The following is a 14,389-nucleotide window of genomic DNA, read 5'->3' as shown; positions in this document are numbered from 1 at the left end:
CCGATTCCAGCGTAGGGCTGAGCAGCTGCATCTGCCGAGGCCCGTTAGCTAAGTTGGTTAGAGCGTCGTGCTAATAACGCGAAGGTCGTGGGTTCGATCCCCCCACGGGCCACTACTCTTTTACTACTGCGAAAAGGCAGCGCCGATTTCAGCTGGCGAGTGTGATGACCAAATGATCATCACCCTGCGTGGAAGTTGACAGAGGATCCGAACCCGACTCGTCGGCAAGCACTACAGCATTCACTCGGCAATGGCCATAATATCTTGCATACACTGGTTAGAGAAAATGAAAGAAAATGTCCGATTGCCGATGCGTAACAACTTTGGCCCTTGTCAGTACTTGGGCGGGTGAGCGCATGGGAACACAGGGCACTATTGGCAGTTTTACTTCCTATTTTTGTTTGTCCTTTGTTTTCGGAGCTACAGCCCGATTCGGTCAGGGAGACGCCACCGTGAAATGAAGGGGGCGTGCTGTGTGTCCATCGCCTCGCCTCGCCTCGCCTCTCCTTACCTCTCTCAGTCGTTTCTCGTGCTTGTCGTTTTCATATAGGCCGATTTGAGAGCGTCAGCTCTCGCGTCAGCTGAGCAAAGTCGAGACAAGTCGAGACACACTAAGGGCTGGTATGCAGCGAGTAAGAGGGCGAAAAAACAATAGTTTAAGAGCGCGTGGCAAAAGTACTCATACGCGAAATTAAAAGCCTGCTGCGGTGGCCGGGAATCGAACCCGGATCAACTGCTTGGAAGGCAACTATGCTGACCATTACACCACCACCGCACAAGCGAGCGCCCCGCCACCGCGCTGAGTCGGCTTCCCGCCTGTCGACAGCGGCCGAAGGTGATCGTACCCGGCAGGCGCATTTCGAGGCAGGCTAGGGGAGCACATCCAGACGCATTCGGACAGCGTATCCGCGCACATTTCGCATCCTTTGGCAAGAGTCGGCGCCGGCGACGCAAGAGTACGCAGAGGACCGCGTTCTGGCGGCATCTTTAAGCAGTGCAGTGCAGGATTCAGCGTCTGCAGCATCTTCTCCACAGAATGCTACGGCGCTTGACGGCAGTCCCACTTTCCCTTGAGACATCTGCTCGGGAAGCAGCGTGAAGGTAACGCTGGCTCGAGCATCGGTGGTTCAGTGGTAGAATGCTCGCCTGCCACGCGGGCGGCCCGGGTTCGATTCCCGGCCGATGCATCATTTTGTTTTTTCTCCGGTAGGGGTGCTGCGTGTCTTTCGCACTCGAACTGCGTGAGCCATGAGAATGAACCGCGGGATTCCGTGTGGAAAGAACCAATCATGCAGCGCGGACGACTGCTCGTTTGGACTCCTGCGTGCTATTGTACATACTGGCGTCGGCCTAGCATCGCAAGTTGCCTGCCGCGCCGTGAATGCACGTGTAGCAACAGAAAAAATGAGCCAGGGAGTGCAGACTCTCTACCACTTGTATTCGGTACTTACCAAGACTCCAGAAGGCCTAACGATCGCCTGCCTCGGTAGCGCAGTAGGCAGCGCGGAAGTCTCATAATCTTAAGGTCGTGAGTTCGATCCTCACCCGGGGCATCTAATTTTCTGTGACTGATGGTGGTGCTGGTGCTAGGGCGCCAACTTATTTCTTGTTTGTTATCCACAACGTTTCAACGCTTCAGCGGGAAAATGTTTACTTCCTCTTATTGCTACATACAGCTTCCCTTTTCCTCTTCTCCCAGCAGAGCATGAAGCCAAAAGCATTGCTCTGCGACGTTTGAGGTGCGCGCCTTGCCAGTCAGTATGTGCAAAGATGCTCGCAAAGAGAGCGACAATGCGACAAGCGACCGTACGAACGGGCGAATGAAACGGCCGCATCCGGTGTGGTCTAGTGGCTAGGATACCTGGCTTTCACCCAGGAGGCCCGGGTTCGATTCCCGGTACCGGAACGGAATTTTTTCCACACGAATCGTGACAAGTTTGAGCTGTCCGAGCGGCCGTTTCCCGTCCTGCTCGCAATATAGCTACTGTTTCGTGACCGTCAGCAGAATATAGACTAGGGAAGCAGACACACGACGACCATAGGAATGGTGTATGGCTTCATGCCACCCGATTCCAGCGTAGGGCTGAGCAGCTGCATCTGCCGAGGCCCGTTAGCTAAGTTGGTTAGAGCGTCGTGCTAATAACGCGAAGGTCGTGGGTTCGATCCCCCCACGGGCCACTACTCTTTTACTACTGCGAAAAGGCAGCGCCGATTTCAGCTGGCGAGTGTGATGACCAAATGATCATCACCCTGCGTGGAAGTTGACAGAGGATCCGAACCCGACTCGTCGGCAAGCACTACAGCATTCACTCGGCAATGGCCATAATATCTTGCATACACTGGTTAGAGAAAATGAAAGAAAATGTCCGATTGCCGATGCGTAACAACTTTGGCCCTTGTCAGTACTTGGGCGGGTGAGCGCATGGGAACACAGGGCACTATTGGCAGTTTTACTTCCTATTTTTGTTTGTCCTTTGTTTTCGGAGCTACAGCCCGATCCGATTCGGTCGGGGAGACGCCACCGTGAAATGAAGGGGGCGTGCAGTGTGTCCATCGCCTCGCCTCTCCTTACCTCTCTCAGTCGTTTCTCGTGCTTGTCGTTTTCATATAGGCCGATTTGAGAGCGTCAGCTCTCGCGTCAGCTGAGCAAAGTCGAGACAAGTCGAGACACACTAAGGGCTGGTATGCAGCGAGTAAGAGGGCGAAAAAACAATAGTTTAAGAGCGCGTGGCAAAAGTACTCATACGCGAAATTAAAAGCCTGCTGCGGTGGCCGGGAATCGAACCCGGATCAACTGCTTGGAAGGCAACTATGCTGACCATTACACCACCACCGCACAAGCGAGCGCCCCGCCACCGCGCTGAGTCGGCTTCCCGCCTGTCGACAGCGGCCGAAGGTGATCGTACCCGGCAGGCGCATTTCGAGGCAGGCTAGGGGAGCACATCCAGACGCATTCGGACAGCGTATCCGCGCACATTTCGCATCCTTTGGCAAGAGTCGGCGCCGGCGACGCAAGAGTACGCAGAGGACCGCGTTCTGGCGGCATCTTTAAGCAGTGCAGTGCAGGATTCAGCGTCTGCAGCATCTTCTCCACAGAATGCTACGGCGCTTGACGGCAGTCCCACTTTCCCTTGAGACATCTGCTCGGGAAGCAGCGTGAAGGTAACGCTGGCTCGAGCATCGGTGGTTCAGTGGTAGAATGCTCGCCTGCCACGCGGGCGGCCCGGGTTCGATTCCCGGCCGATGCATCATTTTGTTTTTTCTCCGGTAGGGGTGCTGCGTGTCTTTCGCACTCGAACTGCGTGAGCCATGAGAATGAACCGCGGGATTCCGTGTGGAAAGAACCAATCATGCAGCGCGGACGACTGCTCGTTTGGACTCCTGCGTGCTATTGTACATACTGGCGTCGGCCTAGCATCGCAAGTTGCCTGCCGCGCCGTGAATGCACGTGTAGCAACAGAAAAAATGAGCCAGGGAGTGCAGACTCTCTACCACTTGTATTCGGTACTTACCAAGACTCCAGAAGGCCTAACGATCGCCTGCCTCGGTAGCGCAGTAGGCAGCGCGGAAGTCTCATAATCTTAAGGTCGTGAGTTCGATCCTCACCCGGGGCATCTAATTTTCTGTGACTGATGGTGGTGCTGGTGCTAGGGCGCCAACTTATTTCTTGTTTGTTATCCACAACGTTTCAACGCTTCAGCGGGAAAATGTTTACTTCCTCTTATTGCTACATACAGCTTCCCTTTTCCTCTTCTCCCAGCAGAGCATGAAGCCAAAAGCATTGCTCTGCGACGTTTGAGGTGCGCGCCTTGCCAGTCAGTATGTGCAAAGATGCTCGCAAAGAGAGCGACAATGCGACAAGCGACCGTACGAACGGGCGAATGAAACGGCCGCATCCGGTGTGGTCTAGTGGCTAGGATACCTGGCTTTCACCCAGGAGGCCCGGGTTCGATTCCCGGTACCGGAACGGAATTTTTTCCACACGAATCGTGACAAGTTTGAGCTGTCCGAGCGGCCGTTTCCCGTCCTGCTCGCAATATAGCTACTGTTTCGTGACCGTCAGCAGAATATAGACTAGGGAAGCAGACACACGACGACCATAGGAATGGTGTATGGCTTCATGCCACCCGATTCCAGCGTAGGGCTGAGCAGCTGCATCTGCCGAGGCCCGTTAGCTAAGTTGGTTAGAGCGTCGTGCTAATAACGCGAAGGTCGTGGGTTCGATCCCCCCACGGGCCACTACTCTTTTACTACTGCGAAAAGGCAGCGCCGATTTCAGCTGGCGAGTGTGATGACCAAATGATCATCACCCTGCGTGGAAGTTGACAGAGGATCCGAACCCGACTCGTCGGCAAGCACTACAGCATTCACTCGGCAATGGCCATAATATCTTGCATACACTGGTTAGAGAAAATGAAAGAAAATGTCCGATTGCCGATGCGTAACAACTTTGGCCCTTGTCAGTACTTGGGCGGGTGAGCGCATGGGAACACAGGGCACTATTGGCAGTTTTACTTCCTATTTTTGTTTGTCCTTTGTTTTCGGAGCTACAGCCCGATTCGGTCAGGGAGACGCCACCGTGAAATGAAGGGGGCGTGCTGTGTGTCCATCGCCTCGCCTCGCCTCGCCTCTCCTTACCTCTCTCAGTCGTTTCTCGTGCTTGTCGTTTTCATATAGGCCGATTTGAGAGCGTCAGCTCTCGCGTCAGCTGAGCAAAGTCGAGACAAGTCGAGACACACTAAGGGCTGGTATGCAGCGAGTAAGAGGGCGAAAAAACAATAGTTTAAGAGCGCGTGGCAAAAGTACTCATACGCGAAATTAAAAGCCTGCTGCGGTGGCCGGGAATCGAACCCGGATCAACTGCTTGGAAGGCAACTATGCTGACCATTACACCACCACCGCACAAGCGAGCGCCCCGCCACCGCGCTGAGTCGGCTTCCCGCCTGTCGACAGCGGCCGAAGGTGATCGTACCCGGCAGGCGCATTTCGAGGCAGGCTAGGGGAGCACATCCAGACGCATTCGGACAGCGTATCCGCGCACATTTCGCATCCTTTGGCAAGAGTCGGCGCCGGCGACGCAAGAGTACGCAGAGGACCGCGTTCTGGCGGCATCTTTAAGCAGTGCAGTGCAGGATTCAGCGTCTGCAGCATCTTCTCCACAGAATGCTACGGCGCTTGACGGCAGTCCCACTTTCCCTTGAGACATCTGCTCGGGAAGCAGCGTGAAGGTAACGCTGGCTCGAGCATCGGTGGTTCAGTGGTAGAATGCTCGCCTGCCACGCGGGCGGCCCGGGTTCGATTCCCGGCCGATGCATCATTTTGTTTTTTCTCCGGTAGGGGTGCTGCGTGTCTTTCGCACTCGAACTGCGTGAGCCATGAGAATGAACCGCGGGATTCCGTGTGGAAAGAACCAATCATGCAGCGCGGACGACTGCTCGTTTGGACTCCTGCGTGCTATTGTACATACTGGCGTCGGCCTAGCATCGCAAGTTGCCTGCCGCGCCGTGAATGCACGTGTAGCAACAGAAAAAATGAGCCAGGGAGTGCAGACTCTCTACCACTTGTATTCGGTACTTACCAAGACTCCAGAAGGCCTAACGATCGCCTGCCTCGGTAGCGCAGTAGGCAGCGCGGAAGTCTCATAATCTTAAGGTCGTGAGTTCGATCCTCACCCGGGGCATCTAATTTTCTGTGACTGATGGTGGTGCTGGTGCTAGGGCGCCAACTTATTTCTTGTTTGTTATCCACAACGTTTCAACGCTTCAGCGGGAAAATGTTTACTTCCTCTTATTGCTACATACAGCTTCCCTTTTCCTCTTCTCCCAGCAGAGCATGAAGCCAAAAGCATTGCTCTGCGACGTTTGAGGTGCGCGCCTTGCCAGTCAGTATGTGCAAAGATGCTCGCAAAGAGAGCGACAATGCGACAAGCGACCGTACGAACGGGCGAATGAAACGGCCGCATCCGGTGTGGTCTAGTGGCTAGGATACCTGGCTTTCACCCAGGAGGCCCGGGTTCGATTCCCGGTACCGGAACGGAATTTTTTCCACACGAATCGTGACAAGTTTGAGCTGTCCGAGCGGCCGTTTCCCGTCCTGCTCGCAATATAGCTACTGTTTCGTGACCGTCAGCAGAATATAGACTAGGGAAGCAGACACACGACGACCATAGGAATGGTGTATGGCTTCATGCCACCCGATTCCAGCGTAGGGCTGAGCAGCTGCATCTGCCGAGGCCCGTTAGCTAAGTTGGTTAGAGCGTCGTGCTAATAACGCGAAGGTCGTGGGTTCGATCCCCCCACGGGCCACTACTCTTTTACTACTGCGAAAAGGCAGCGCCGATTTCAGCTGGCGAGTGTGATGACCAAATGATCATCACCCTGCGTGGAAGTTGACAGAGGATCCGAACCCGACTCGTCGGCAAGCACTACAGCATTCACTCGGCAATGGCCATAATATCTTGCATACACTGGTTAGAGAAAATGAAAGAAAATGTCCGATTGCCGATGCGTAACAACTTTGGCCCTTGTCAGTACTTGGGCGGGTGAGCGCATGGGAACACAGGGCACTATTGGCAGTTTTACTTCCTATTTTTGTTTGTCCTTTGTTTTCGGAGCTACAGCCCGATTCGGTCAGGGAGACGCCACCGTGAAATGAAGGGGGCGTGCTGTGTGTCCATCGCCTCGCCTCGCCTCGCCTCTCCTTACCTCTCTCAGTCGTTTCTCGTGCTTGTCGTTTTCATATAGGCCGATTTGAGAGCGTCAGCTCTCGCGTCAGCTGAGCAAAGTCGAGACAAGTCGAGACACACTAAGGGCTGGTATGCAGCGAGTAAGAGGGCGAAAAAACAATAGTTTAAGAGCGCGTGGCAAAAGTACTCATACGCGAAATTAAAAGCCTGCTGCGGTGGCCGGGAATCGAACCCGGATCAACTGCTTGGAAGGCAACTATGCTGACCATTACACCACCACCGCACAAGCGAGCGCCCCGCCACCGCGCTGAGTCGGCTTCCCGCCTGTCGACAGCGGCCGAAGGTGATCGTACCCGGCAGGCGCATTTCGAGGCAGGCTAGGGGAGCACATCCAGACGCATTCGGACAGCGTATCCGCGCACATTTCGCATCCTTTGGCAAGAGTCGGCGCCGGCGACGCAAGAGTACGCAGAGGACCGCGTTCTGGCGGCATCTTTAAGCAGTGCAGTGCAGGATTCAGCGTCTGCAGCATCTTCTCCACAGAATGCTACGGCGCTTGACGGCAGTCCCACTTTCCCTTGAGACATCTGCTCGGGAAGCAGCGTGAAGGTAACGCTGGCTCGAGCATCGGTGGTTCAGTGGTAGAATGCTCGCCTGCCACGCGGGCGGCCCGGGTTCGATTCCCGGCCGATGCATCATTTTGTTTTTTCTCCGGTAGGGGTGCTGCGTGTCTTTCGCACTCGAACTGCGTGAGCCATGAGAATGAACCGCGGGATTCCGTGTGGAAAGAACCAATCATGCAGCGCGGACGACTGCTCGTTTGGACTCCTGCGTGCTATTGTACATACTGGCGTCGGCCTAGCATCGCAAGTTGCCTGCCGCGCCGTGAATGCACGTGTAGCAACAGAAAAAATGAGCCAGGGAGTGCAGACTCTCTACCACTTGTATTCGGTACTTACCAAGACTCCAGAAGGCCTAACGATCGCCTGCCTCGGTAGCGCAGTAGGCAGCGCGGAAGTCTCATAATCTTAAGGTCGTGAGTTCGATCCTCACCCGGGGCATCTAATTTTCTGTGACTGATGGTGGTGCTGGTGCTAGGGCGCCAACTTATTTCTTGTTTGTTATCCACAACGTTTCAACGCTTCAGCGGGAAAATGTTTACTTCCTCTTATTGCTACATACAGCTTCCCTTTTCCTCTTCTCCCAGCAGAGCATGAAGCCAAAAGCATTGCTCTGCGACGTTTGAGGTGCGCGCCTTGCCAGTCAGTATGTGCAAAGATGCTCGCAAAGAGAGCGACAATGCGACAAGCGACCGTACGAACGGGCGAATGAAACGGCCGCATCCGGTGTGGTCTAGTGGCTAGGATACCTGGCTTTCACCCAGGAGGCCCGGGTTCGATTCCCGGTACCGGAACGGAATTTTTTCCACACGAATCGTGACAAGTTTGAGCTGTCCGAGCGGCCGTTTCCCGTCCTGCTCGCAATATAGCTACTGTTTCGTGACCGTCAGCAGAATATAGACTAGGGAAGCAGACACACGACGACCATAGGAATGGTGTATGGCTTCATGCCACCCGATTCCAGCGTAGGGCTGAGCAGCTGCATCTGCCGAGGCCCGTTAGCTAAGTTGGTTAGAGCGTCGTGCTAATAACGCGAAGGTCGTGGGTTCGATCCCCCCACGGGCCACTACTCTTTTACTACTGCGAAAAGGCAGCGCCGATTTCAGCTGGCGAGTGTGATGACCAAATGATCATCACCCTGCGTGGAAGTTGACAGAGGATCCGAACCCGACTCGTCGGCAAGCACTACAGCATTCACTCGGCAATGGCCATAATATCTTGCATACACTGGTTAGAGAAAATGAAAGAAAATGTCCGATTGCCGATGCGTAACAACTTTGGCCCTTGTCAGTACTTGGGCGGGTGAGCGCATGGGAACACAGGGCACTATTGGCAGTTTTACTTCCTATTTTTGTTTGTCCTTTGTTTTCGGAGCTACAGCCCGATTCGGTCAGGGAGACGCCACCGTGAAATGAAGGGGGCGTGCTGTGTGTCCATCGCCTCGCCTCGCCTCGCCTCTCCTTACCTCTCTCAGTCGTTTCTCGTGCTTGTCGTTTTCATATAGGCCGATTTGAGAGCGTCAGCTCTCGCGTCAGCTGAGCAAAGTCGAGACAAGTCGAGACACACTAAGGGCTGGTATGCAGCGAGTAAGAGGGCGAAAAAACAATAGTTTAAGAGCGCGTGGCAAAAGTACTCATACGCGAAATTAAAAGCCTGCTGCGGTGGCCGGGAATCGAACCCGGATCAACTGCTTGGAAGGCAACTATGCTGACCATTACACCACCACCGCACAAGCGAGCGCCCCGCCACCGCGCTGAGTCGGCTTCCCGCCTGTCGACAGCGGCCGAAGGTGATCGTACCCGGCAGGCGCATTTCGAGGCAGGCTAGGGGAGCACATCCAGACGCATTCGGACAGCGTATCCGCGCACATTTCGCATCCTTTGGCAAGAGTCAGCGCCGGCGACGCAAGAGTACGCAGAGGACCGCGTTCTGGCGGCATCTTTAAGCAGTGCAGTGCAGGATTCAGCGTCTGCAGCATCTTCTCCACAGAATGCTACGGCGCTTGACGGCAGTCCCACTTTCCCTTGAGACATCTGCTCGGGAAGCAGCGTGAAGGTAACGCTGGCTCGAGCATCGGTGGTTCAGTGGTAGAATGCTCGCCTGCCACGCGGGCGGCCCGGGTTCGATTCCCGGCCGATGCATCATTTTGTTTTTTCTCCGGTAGGGGTGCTGCGTGTCTTTCGCACTCGAACTGCGTGAGCCATGAGAATGAACCGCGGGATTCCGTGTGGAAAGAACCAATCATGCAGCGCGGACGACTGCTCGTTTGGACTCCTGCGTGCTATTGTACATACTGGCGTCGGCCTAGCATCGCAAGTTGCCTGCCGCGCCGTGAATGCACGTGTAGCAACAGAAAAAATGAGCCAGGGAGTGCAGACTCTCTACCACTTGTATTCGGTACTTACCAAGACTCCAGAAGGCCTAACGATCGCCTGCCTCGGTAGCGCAGTAGGCAGCGCGGAAGTCTCATAATCTTAAGGTCGTGAGTTCGATCCTCACCCGGGGCATCTAATTTTCTGTGACTGATGGTGGTGCTGGTGCTAGGGCGCCAACTTATTTCTTGTTTGTTATCCACAACGTTTCAACGCTTCAGCGGGAAAATGTTTACTTCCTCTTATTGCTACATACAGCTTCCCTTTTCCTCTTCTCCCAGCAGAGCATGAAGCCAAAAGCATTGCTCTGCGACGTTTGAGGTGCGCGCCTTGCCAGTCAGTATGTGCAAAGATGCTCGCAAAGAGAGCGACAATGCGACAAGCGACCGTACGAACGGGCGAATGAAACGGCCGCATCCGGTGTGGTCTAGTGGCTAGGATACCTGGCTTTCACCCAGGAGGCCCGGGTTCGATTCCCGGTACCGGAACGGAATTTTTTCCACACGAATCGTGACAAGTTTGAGCTGTCCGAGCGGCCGTTTCCCGTCCTGCTCGCAATATAGCTACTGTTTCGTGACCGTCAGCAGAATATAGACTAGGGAAGCAGACACACGACGACCATAGGAATGGTGTATGGCTTCATGCCACCCGATTCCAGCGTAGGGCTGAGCAGCTGCATCTGCCGAGGCCCGTTAGCTCAGTTGGTTAGAGCGTCGTGCTAATAACGCGAAGGTCGTGGGTTCGATCCCCCCACGGGCCACTACTCTTTTACTACTGCGAAAAGGCAGCGCCGATTTCAGCTGGCGAGTGTGATGACCAAATGATCATCACCCTGCGTGGAAGTTGACAGAGGATCCGAACCCGACTCGTCGGCAAGCACTACAGCATTCACTCGGCAATGGCCATAATATCTTGCATACACTGGTTAGAGAAAATGAAAGAAAATGTCCGATTGCCGATGCGTAACAACTTTGGCCCTTGTCAGTACTTGGGCGGGTGAGCGCATGGGAACACAGGGCACTATTGGCAGTTTTACTTCCTATTTTTGTTTGTCCTTTGTTTTCGGAGCTACAGCCCGATTCGGTCAGGGAGACGCCACCGTGAAATGAAGGGGGCGTGCTGTGTGTCCATCGCCTCGCCTCGCCTCGCCTCTCCTTACCTCTCTCAGTCGTTTCTCGTGCTTGTCGTTTTCATATAGGCCGATTTGAGAGCGTCAGCTCTCGCGTCAGCTGAGCAAAGTCGAGACAAGTCGAGACACACTAAGGGCTGGTATGCAGCGAGTAAGAGGGCGAAAAAACAATAGTTTAAGAGCGCGTGGCAAAAGTACTCATACGCGAAATTAAAAGCCTGCTGCGGTGGCCGGGAATCGAACCCGGATCAACTGCTTGGAAGGCAACTATGCTGACCATTACACCACCACCGCACAAGCGAGCGCCCCGCCACCGCGCTGAGTCGGCTTCCCGCCTGTCGACAGCGGCCGAAGGTGATCGTACCCGGCAGGCGCATTTCGAGGCAGGCTAGGGGAGCACATCCAGACGCATTCGGACAGCGTATCCGCGCACATTTCGCATCCTTTGGCAAGAGTCGGCGCCGGCGACGCAAGAGTACGCAGAGGACCGCGTTCTGGCGGCATCTTTAAGCAGTGCAGTGCAGGATTCAGCGTCTGCAGCATCTTCTCCACAGAATGCTACGGCGCTTGACGGCAGTCCCACTTTCCCTTGAGACATCTGCTCGGGAAGCAGCGTGAAGGTAACGCTGGCTCGAGCATCGGTGGTTCAGTGGTAGAATGCTCGCCTGCCACGCGGGCGGCCCGGGTTCGATTCCCGGCCGATGCATCATTTTGTTTTTTCTCCGGTAGGGGTGCTGCGTGTCTTTCGCACTCGAACTGCGTGAGCCATGAGAATGAACCGCGGGATTCCGTGTGGAAAGAACCAATCATGCAGCGCGGACGACTGCTCGTTTGGACTCCTGCGTGCTATTGTACATACTGGCGTCGGCCTAGCATCGCAAGTTGCCTGCCGCGCCGTGAATGCACGTGTAGCAACAGAAAAAATGAGCCAGGGAGTGCAGACTCTCTACCACTTGTATTCGGTACTTACCAAGACTCCAGAAGGCCTAACGATCGCCTGCCTCGGTAGCGCAGTAGGCAGCGCGGAAGTCTCATAATCTTAAGGTCGTGAGTTCGATCCTCACCCGGGGCATCTAATTTTCTGTGACTGATGGTGGTGCTGGTGCTAGGGCGCCAACTTATTTCTTGTTTGTTATCCACAACGTTTCAACGCTTCAGCGGGAAAATGTTTACTTCCTCTTATTGCTACATACAGCTTCCCTTTTCCTCTTCTCCCAGCAGAGCATGAAGCCAAAAGCATTGCTCTGCGACGTTTGAGGTGCGCGCCTTGCCAGTCAGTATGTGCAAAGATGCTCGCAAAGAGAGCGACAATGCGACAAGCGACCGTACGAACGGGCGAATGAAACGGCCGCATCCGGTGTGGTCTAGTGGCTAGGATACCTGGCTTTCACCCAGGAGGCCCGGGTTCGATTCCCGGTACCGGAACGGAATTTTTTCCACACGAATCGTGACAAGTTTGAGCTGTCCGAGCGGCCGTTTCCCGTCCTGCTCGCAATATAGCTACTGTTTCGTGACCGTCAGCAGAATATAGACTAGGGAAGCAGACACACGACGACCATAGGAATGGTGTATGGCTTCATGCCACCCGATTCCAGCGTAGGGCTGAGCAGCTGCATCTGCCGAGGCCCGTTAGCTCAGTTGGTTAGAGCGTCGTGCTAATAACGCGAAGGTCGTGGGTTCGATCCCCCCACGGGCCACTACTCTTTTACTACTGCGAAAAGGCAGCGCCGATTTCAGCTAGCGAGTGTGATGACCAAATGATCATCACCCTGCGTGGAAGTTGACAGAGGATCCGAACCCGACTCGTCGGCAAGCACTACAGCATTCACTCGGCAATGGCCATAATATCTTGCATACACTGGTTAGAGAAAATGAAAGAAAATGTCCGATTGCCGATGCGTAACAACTTTGGCCCTTGTCAGTACTTGGGCGGGTGAGCGCATGGGAACACAGGGCACTATTGGCAGTTTTACTTCCTATTTTTGTTTGTCCTTTGTTTTCGGAGCTACAGCCCGATTCGGTCAGGGAGACGCCACCGTGAAATGAAGGGGGCGTGCTGTGTGTCCATCGCCTCGCCTCGCCTCGCCTCTCCTTACCTCTCTCAGTCGTTTCTCGTGCTTGTCGTTTTCATATAGGCCGATTTGAGAGCGTCAGCTCTCGCGTCAGCTGAGCAAAGTCGAGACAAGTCGAGACACACTAAGGGCTGGTATGCAGCGAGTAAGAGGGCGAAAAAACAATAGTTTAAGAGCGCGTGGCAAAAGTACTCATACGCGAAATTAAAAGCCTGCTGCGGTGGCCGGGAATCGAACCCGGATCAACTGCTTGGAAGGCAACTATGCTGACCATTACACCACCACCGCACAAGCGAGCGCCCCGCCACCGCGCTGAGTCGGCTTCCCGCCTGTCGACAGCGGCCGAAGGTGATCGTACCCGGCAGGCGCATTTCGAGGCAGGCTAGGGGAGCACATCCAGACGCATTCGGACAGCGTATCCGCGCACATTTCGCATCCTTTGGCAAGAGTCGGCGCCGGCGACGCAAGAGTACGCAGAGGACCGCGTTCTGGCGGCATCTTTAAGCAGTGCAGTGCAGGATTCAGCGTCTGCAGCATCTTCTCCACAGAATGCTACGGCGCTTGACGGCAGTCCCACTTTCCCTTGAGACATCTGCTCGGGAAGCAGCGTGAAGGTAACGCTGGCCCGAGCATCGGTGGTTCAGTGGTAGAATGCTCGCCTGCCACGCGGGCGGCCCGGGTTCGATTCCCGGCCGATGCATCATTTTGTTTTTTCTCCGGTAGGGGTGCTGCGTGTCTTTCGCACTCGAACTGCGTGAGCCATGAGAATGAACCGCGGGATTCCGTGTGGAAAGAACCAATCATGCAGCGCGGACGACTGCTCGTTTGGACTCCTGCGTGCTATTGTACATACTGGCGTCGGCCTAGCATCGCAAGTTGCCTGCCGCGCCGTGAATGCACGTGTAGCAACAGAAAAAATGAGCCAGGGAGTGCAGACTCTCTACCACTTGTATTCGGTACTTACCAAGACTCCAGAAGGCCTAACGATCGCCTGCCTCGGTAGCGCAGTAGGCAGCGCGGAAGTCTCATAATCTTAAGGTCGTGAGTTCGATCCTCACCCGGGGCATCTAATTTTCTGTGACTGATGGTGGTGCTGGTGCTAGGGCGCCAACTTATTTCTTGTTTGTTATCCACAACGTTTCAACGCTTCAGCGGGAAAATGTTTACTTCCTCTTATTGCTACATACAGCTTCCCTTTTCCTCTTCTCCCAGCAGAGCATGAAGCCAAAAGCATTGCTCTGCGACGTTTGAGGTGCGCGCCTTGCCAGTCAGTATGTGCAAAGATGCTCGCAAAGAGAGCGACAATGCGACAAGCGACCGTACGAACGGGCGAATGAAACGGCCGCATCCGGTGTGGTCTAGTGGCTAGGATACCTGGCTTTCACCCAGGAGGCCCGGGTTCGATTCCCGGTACCGGAACGGAATTTTTTCCACACGAATCGTGACAAGTTTGAGCTGTCCGAGCGGCCGTTTCCCGTCCTGCTCGCAATATAGCTACTGTTTCGTGACCG

General features: G+C 54.8%; 35 non-coding genes across 35 annotated transcripts; 28 read left to right on the top strand and 7 right to left on the bottom strand.

Annotated features, from left to right (window-relative positions):
- The first annotated feature begins 38 nt into the window (after positions 1 to 38).
- Positions 39 to 112, top strand: Trnai-aau (transfer RNA isoleucine (anticodon AAU)). The gene has a single exon. It is a non-coding gene; the product is annotated as a tRNA-Ile (tRNA).
- Positions 113 to 703: 591 nt separating this feature from the next.
- Positions 704 to 775, bottom strand: Trnag-ucc (transfer RNA glycine (anticodon UCC)). The gene has a single exon. It is a non-coding gene; the product is annotated as a tRNA-Gly (tRNA).
- Positions 776 to 1,116: 341 nt separating this feature from the next.
- Positions 1,117 to 1,187, top strand: Trnag-gcc (transfer RNA glycine (anticodon GCC)). The gene has a single exon. It is a non-coding gene; the product is annotated as a tRNA-Gly (tRNA).
- A 293-nt stretch (positions 1,188 to 1,480) lies between these two features.
- On the top strand, positions 1,481 to 1,553 carry Trnam-cau (transfer RNA methionine (anticodon CAU)). The gene has a single exon. It is a non-coding gene; the product is annotated as a tRNA-Met (tRNA).
- A 281-nt stretch (positions 1,554 to 1,834) lies between these two features.
- Trnae-uuc (transfer RNA glutamic acid (anticodon UUC)) lies at positions 1,835 to 1,906 on the top strand. The gene has a single exon. It is a non-coding gene; the product is annotated as a tRNA-Glu (tRNA).
- Positions 1,907 to 2,104: 198 nt separating this feature from the next.
- Trnai-aau (transfer RNA isoleucine (anticodon AAU)) lies at positions 2,105 to 2,178 on the top strand. Its single transcript has one exon. It is a non-coding gene; the product is annotated as a tRNA-Ile (tRNA).
- A 586-nt stretch (positions 2,179 to 2,764) lies between these two features.
- Positions 2,765 to 2,836, bottom strand: Trnag-ucc (transfer RNA glycine (anticodon UCC)). The gene has a single exon. It is a non-coding gene; the product is annotated as a tRNA-Gly (tRNA).
- A 341-nt stretch (positions 2,837 to 3,177) lies between these two features.
- On the top strand, positions 3,178 to 3,248 carry Trnag-gcc (transfer RNA glycine (anticodon GCC)). Its single transcript has one exon. It is a non-coding gene; the product is annotated as a tRNA-Gly (tRNA).
- Positions 3,249 to 3,541: 293 nt separating this feature from the next.
- Trnam-cau (transfer RNA methionine (anticodon CAU)) lies at positions 3,542 to 3,614 on the top strand. Its single transcript has one exon. It is a non-coding gene; the product is annotated as a tRNA-Met (tRNA).
- A 281-nt stretch (positions 3,615 to 3,895) lies between these two features.
- Trnae-uuc (transfer RNA glutamic acid (anticodon UUC)) lies at positions 3,896 to 3,967 on the top strand. The gene has a single exon. It is a non-coding gene; the product is annotated as a tRNA-Glu (tRNA).
- A 198-nt stretch (positions 3,968 to 4,165) lies between these two features.
- Positions 4,166 to 4,239, top strand: Trnai-aau (transfer RNA isoleucine (anticodon AAU)). The gene has a single exon. It is a non-coding gene; the product is annotated as a tRNA-Ile (tRNA).
- Positions 4,240 to 4,830: 591 nt separating this feature from the next.
- Positions 4,831 to 4,902, bottom strand: Trnag-ucc (transfer RNA glycine (anticodon UCC)). The gene has a single exon. It is a non-coding gene; the product is annotated as a tRNA-Gly (tRNA).
- Positions 4,903 to 5,243: 341 nt separating this feature from the next.
- Positions 5,244 to 5,314, top strand: Trnag-gcc (transfer RNA glycine (anticodon GCC)). Its single transcript has one exon. It is a non-coding gene; the product is annotated as a tRNA-Gly (tRNA).
- A 293-nt stretch (positions 5,315 to 5,607) lies between these two features.
- Positions 5,608 to 5,680, top strand: Trnam-cau (transfer RNA methionine (anticodon CAU)). Its single transcript has one exon. It is a non-coding gene; the product is annotated as a tRNA-Met (tRNA).
- A 281-nt stretch (positions 5,681 to 5,961) lies between these two features.
- Positions 5,962 to 6,033, top strand: Trnae-uuc (transfer RNA glutamic acid (anticodon UUC)). The gene has a single exon. It is a non-coding gene; the product is annotated as a tRNA-Glu (tRNA).
- A 198-nt stretch (positions 6,034 to 6,231) lies between these two features.
- Trnai-aau (transfer RNA isoleucine (anticodon AAU)) lies at positions 6,232 to 6,305 on the top strand. Its single transcript has one exon. It is a non-coding gene; the product is annotated as a tRNA-Ile (tRNA).
- Positions 6,306 to 6,896: 591 nt separating this feature from the next.
- On the bottom strand, positions 6,897 to 6,968 carry Trnag-ucc (transfer RNA glycine (anticodon UCC)). Its single transcript has one exon. It is a non-coding gene; the product is annotated as a tRNA-Gly (tRNA).
- Positions 6,969 to 7,309: 341 nt separating this feature from the next.
- On the top strand, positions 7,310 to 7,380 carry Trnag-gcc (transfer RNA glycine (anticodon GCC)). The gene has a single exon. It is a non-coding gene; the product is annotated as a tRNA-Gly (tRNA).
- Positions 7,381 to 7,673: 293 nt separating this feature from the next.
- Trnam-cau (transfer RNA methionine (anticodon CAU)) lies at positions 7,674 to 7,746 on the top strand. The gene has a single exon. It is a non-coding gene; the product is annotated as a tRNA-Met (tRNA).
- A 281-nt stretch (positions 7,747 to 8,027) lies between these two features.
- Positions 8,028 to 8,099, top strand: Trnae-uuc (transfer RNA glutamic acid (anticodon UUC)). The gene has a single exon. It is a non-coding gene; the product is annotated as a tRNA-Glu (tRNA).
- A 198-nt stretch (positions 8,100 to 8,297) lies between these two features.
- On the top strand, positions 8,298 to 8,371 carry Trnai-aau (transfer RNA isoleucine (anticodon AAU)). The gene has a single exon. It is a non-coding gene; the product is annotated as a tRNA-Ile (tRNA).
- A 591-nt stretch (positions 8,372 to 8,962) lies between these two features.
- Trnag-ucc (transfer RNA glycine (anticodon UCC)) lies at positions 8,963 to 9,034 on the bottom strand. The gene has a single exon. It is a non-coding gene; the product is annotated as a tRNA-Gly (tRNA).
- Positions 9,035 to 9,375: 341 nt separating this feature from the next.
- Trnag-gcc (transfer RNA glycine (anticodon GCC)) lies at positions 9,376 to 9,446 on the top strand. Its single transcript has one exon. It is a non-coding gene; the product is annotated as a tRNA-Gly (tRNA).
- A 293-nt stretch (positions 9,447 to 9,739) lies between these two features.
- Trnam-cau (transfer RNA methionine (anticodon CAU)) lies at positions 9,740 to 9,812 on the top strand. The gene has a single exon. It is a non-coding gene; the product is annotated as a tRNA-Met (tRNA).
- Positions 9,813 to 10,093: 281 nt separating this feature from the next.
- Positions 10,094 to 10,165, top strand: Trnae-uuc (transfer RNA glutamic acid (anticodon UUC)). The gene has a single exon. It is a non-coding gene; the product is annotated as a tRNA-Glu (tRNA).
- A 198-nt stretch (positions 10,166 to 10,363) lies between these two features.
- Positions 10,364 to 10,437, top strand: Trnai-aau (transfer RNA isoleucine (anticodon AAU)). The gene has a single exon. It is a non-coding gene; the product is annotated as a tRNA-Ile (tRNA).
- A 591-nt stretch (positions 10,438 to 11,028) lies between these two features.
- Positions 11,029 to 11,100, bottom strand: Trnag-ucc (transfer RNA glycine (anticodon UCC)). Its single transcript has one exon. It is a non-coding gene; the product is annotated as a tRNA-Gly (tRNA).
- A 341-nt stretch (positions 11,101 to 11,441) lies between these two features.
- Positions 11,442 to 11,512, top strand: Trnag-gcc (transfer RNA glycine (anticodon GCC)). The gene has a single exon. It is a non-coding gene; the product is annotated as a tRNA-Gly (tRNA).
- Positions 11,513 to 11,805: 293 nt separating this feature from the next.
- On the top strand, positions 11,806 to 11,878 carry Trnam-cau (transfer RNA methionine (anticodon CAU)). The gene has a single exon. It is a non-coding gene; the product is annotated as a tRNA-Met (tRNA).
- Positions 11,879 to 12,159: 281 nt separating this feature from the next.
- On the top strand, positions 12,160 to 12,231 carry Trnae-uuc (transfer RNA glutamic acid (anticodon UUC)). Its single transcript has one exon. It is a non-coding gene; the product is annotated as a tRNA-Glu (tRNA).
- Positions 12,232 to 12,429: 198 nt separating this feature from the next.
- Trnai-aau (transfer RNA isoleucine (anticodon AAU)) lies at positions 12,430 to 12,503 on the top strand. The gene has a single exon. It is a non-coding gene; the product is annotated as a tRNA-Ile (tRNA).
- Positions 12,504 to 13,094: 591 nt separating this feature from the next.
- On the bottom strand, positions 13,095 to 13,166 carry Trnag-ucc (transfer RNA glycine (anticodon UCC)). Its single transcript has one exon. It is a non-coding gene; the product is annotated as a tRNA-Gly (tRNA).
- A 341-nt stretch (positions 13,167 to 13,507) lies between these two features.
- Positions 13,508 to 13,578, top strand: Trnag-gcc (transfer RNA glycine (anticodon GCC)). Its single transcript has one exon. It is a non-coding gene; the product is annotated as a tRNA-Gly (tRNA).
- A 293-nt stretch (positions 13,579 to 13,871) lies between these two features.
- Trnam-cau (transfer RNA methionine (anticodon CAU)) lies at positions 13,872 to 13,944 on the top strand. Its single transcript has one exon. It is a non-coding gene; the product is annotated as a tRNA-Met (tRNA).
- Positions 13,945 to 14,225: 281 nt separating this feature from the next.
- On the top strand, positions 14,226 to 14,297 carry Trnae-uuc (transfer RNA glutamic acid (anticodon UUC)). The gene has a single exon. It is a non-coding gene; the product is annotated as a tRNA-Glu (tRNA).
- Positions 14,298 to 14,389: the final 92 nt, after the last annotated feature.

Source organism: Schistocerca serialis, chromosome 2 (genome assembly GCF_023864345.2).
Source record: "Schistocerca serialis cubense isolate TAMUIC-IGC-003099 chromosome 2, iqSchSeri2.2, whole genome shotgun sequence".
In the NCBI taxonomy this organism is placed as follows: Eukaryota; Metazoa; Arthropoda; class Insecta; order Orthoptera; family Acrididae; genus Schistocerca; species Schistocerca serialis.
This window is presented reverse-complemented; position numbering and strand designations above follow the sequence as displayed.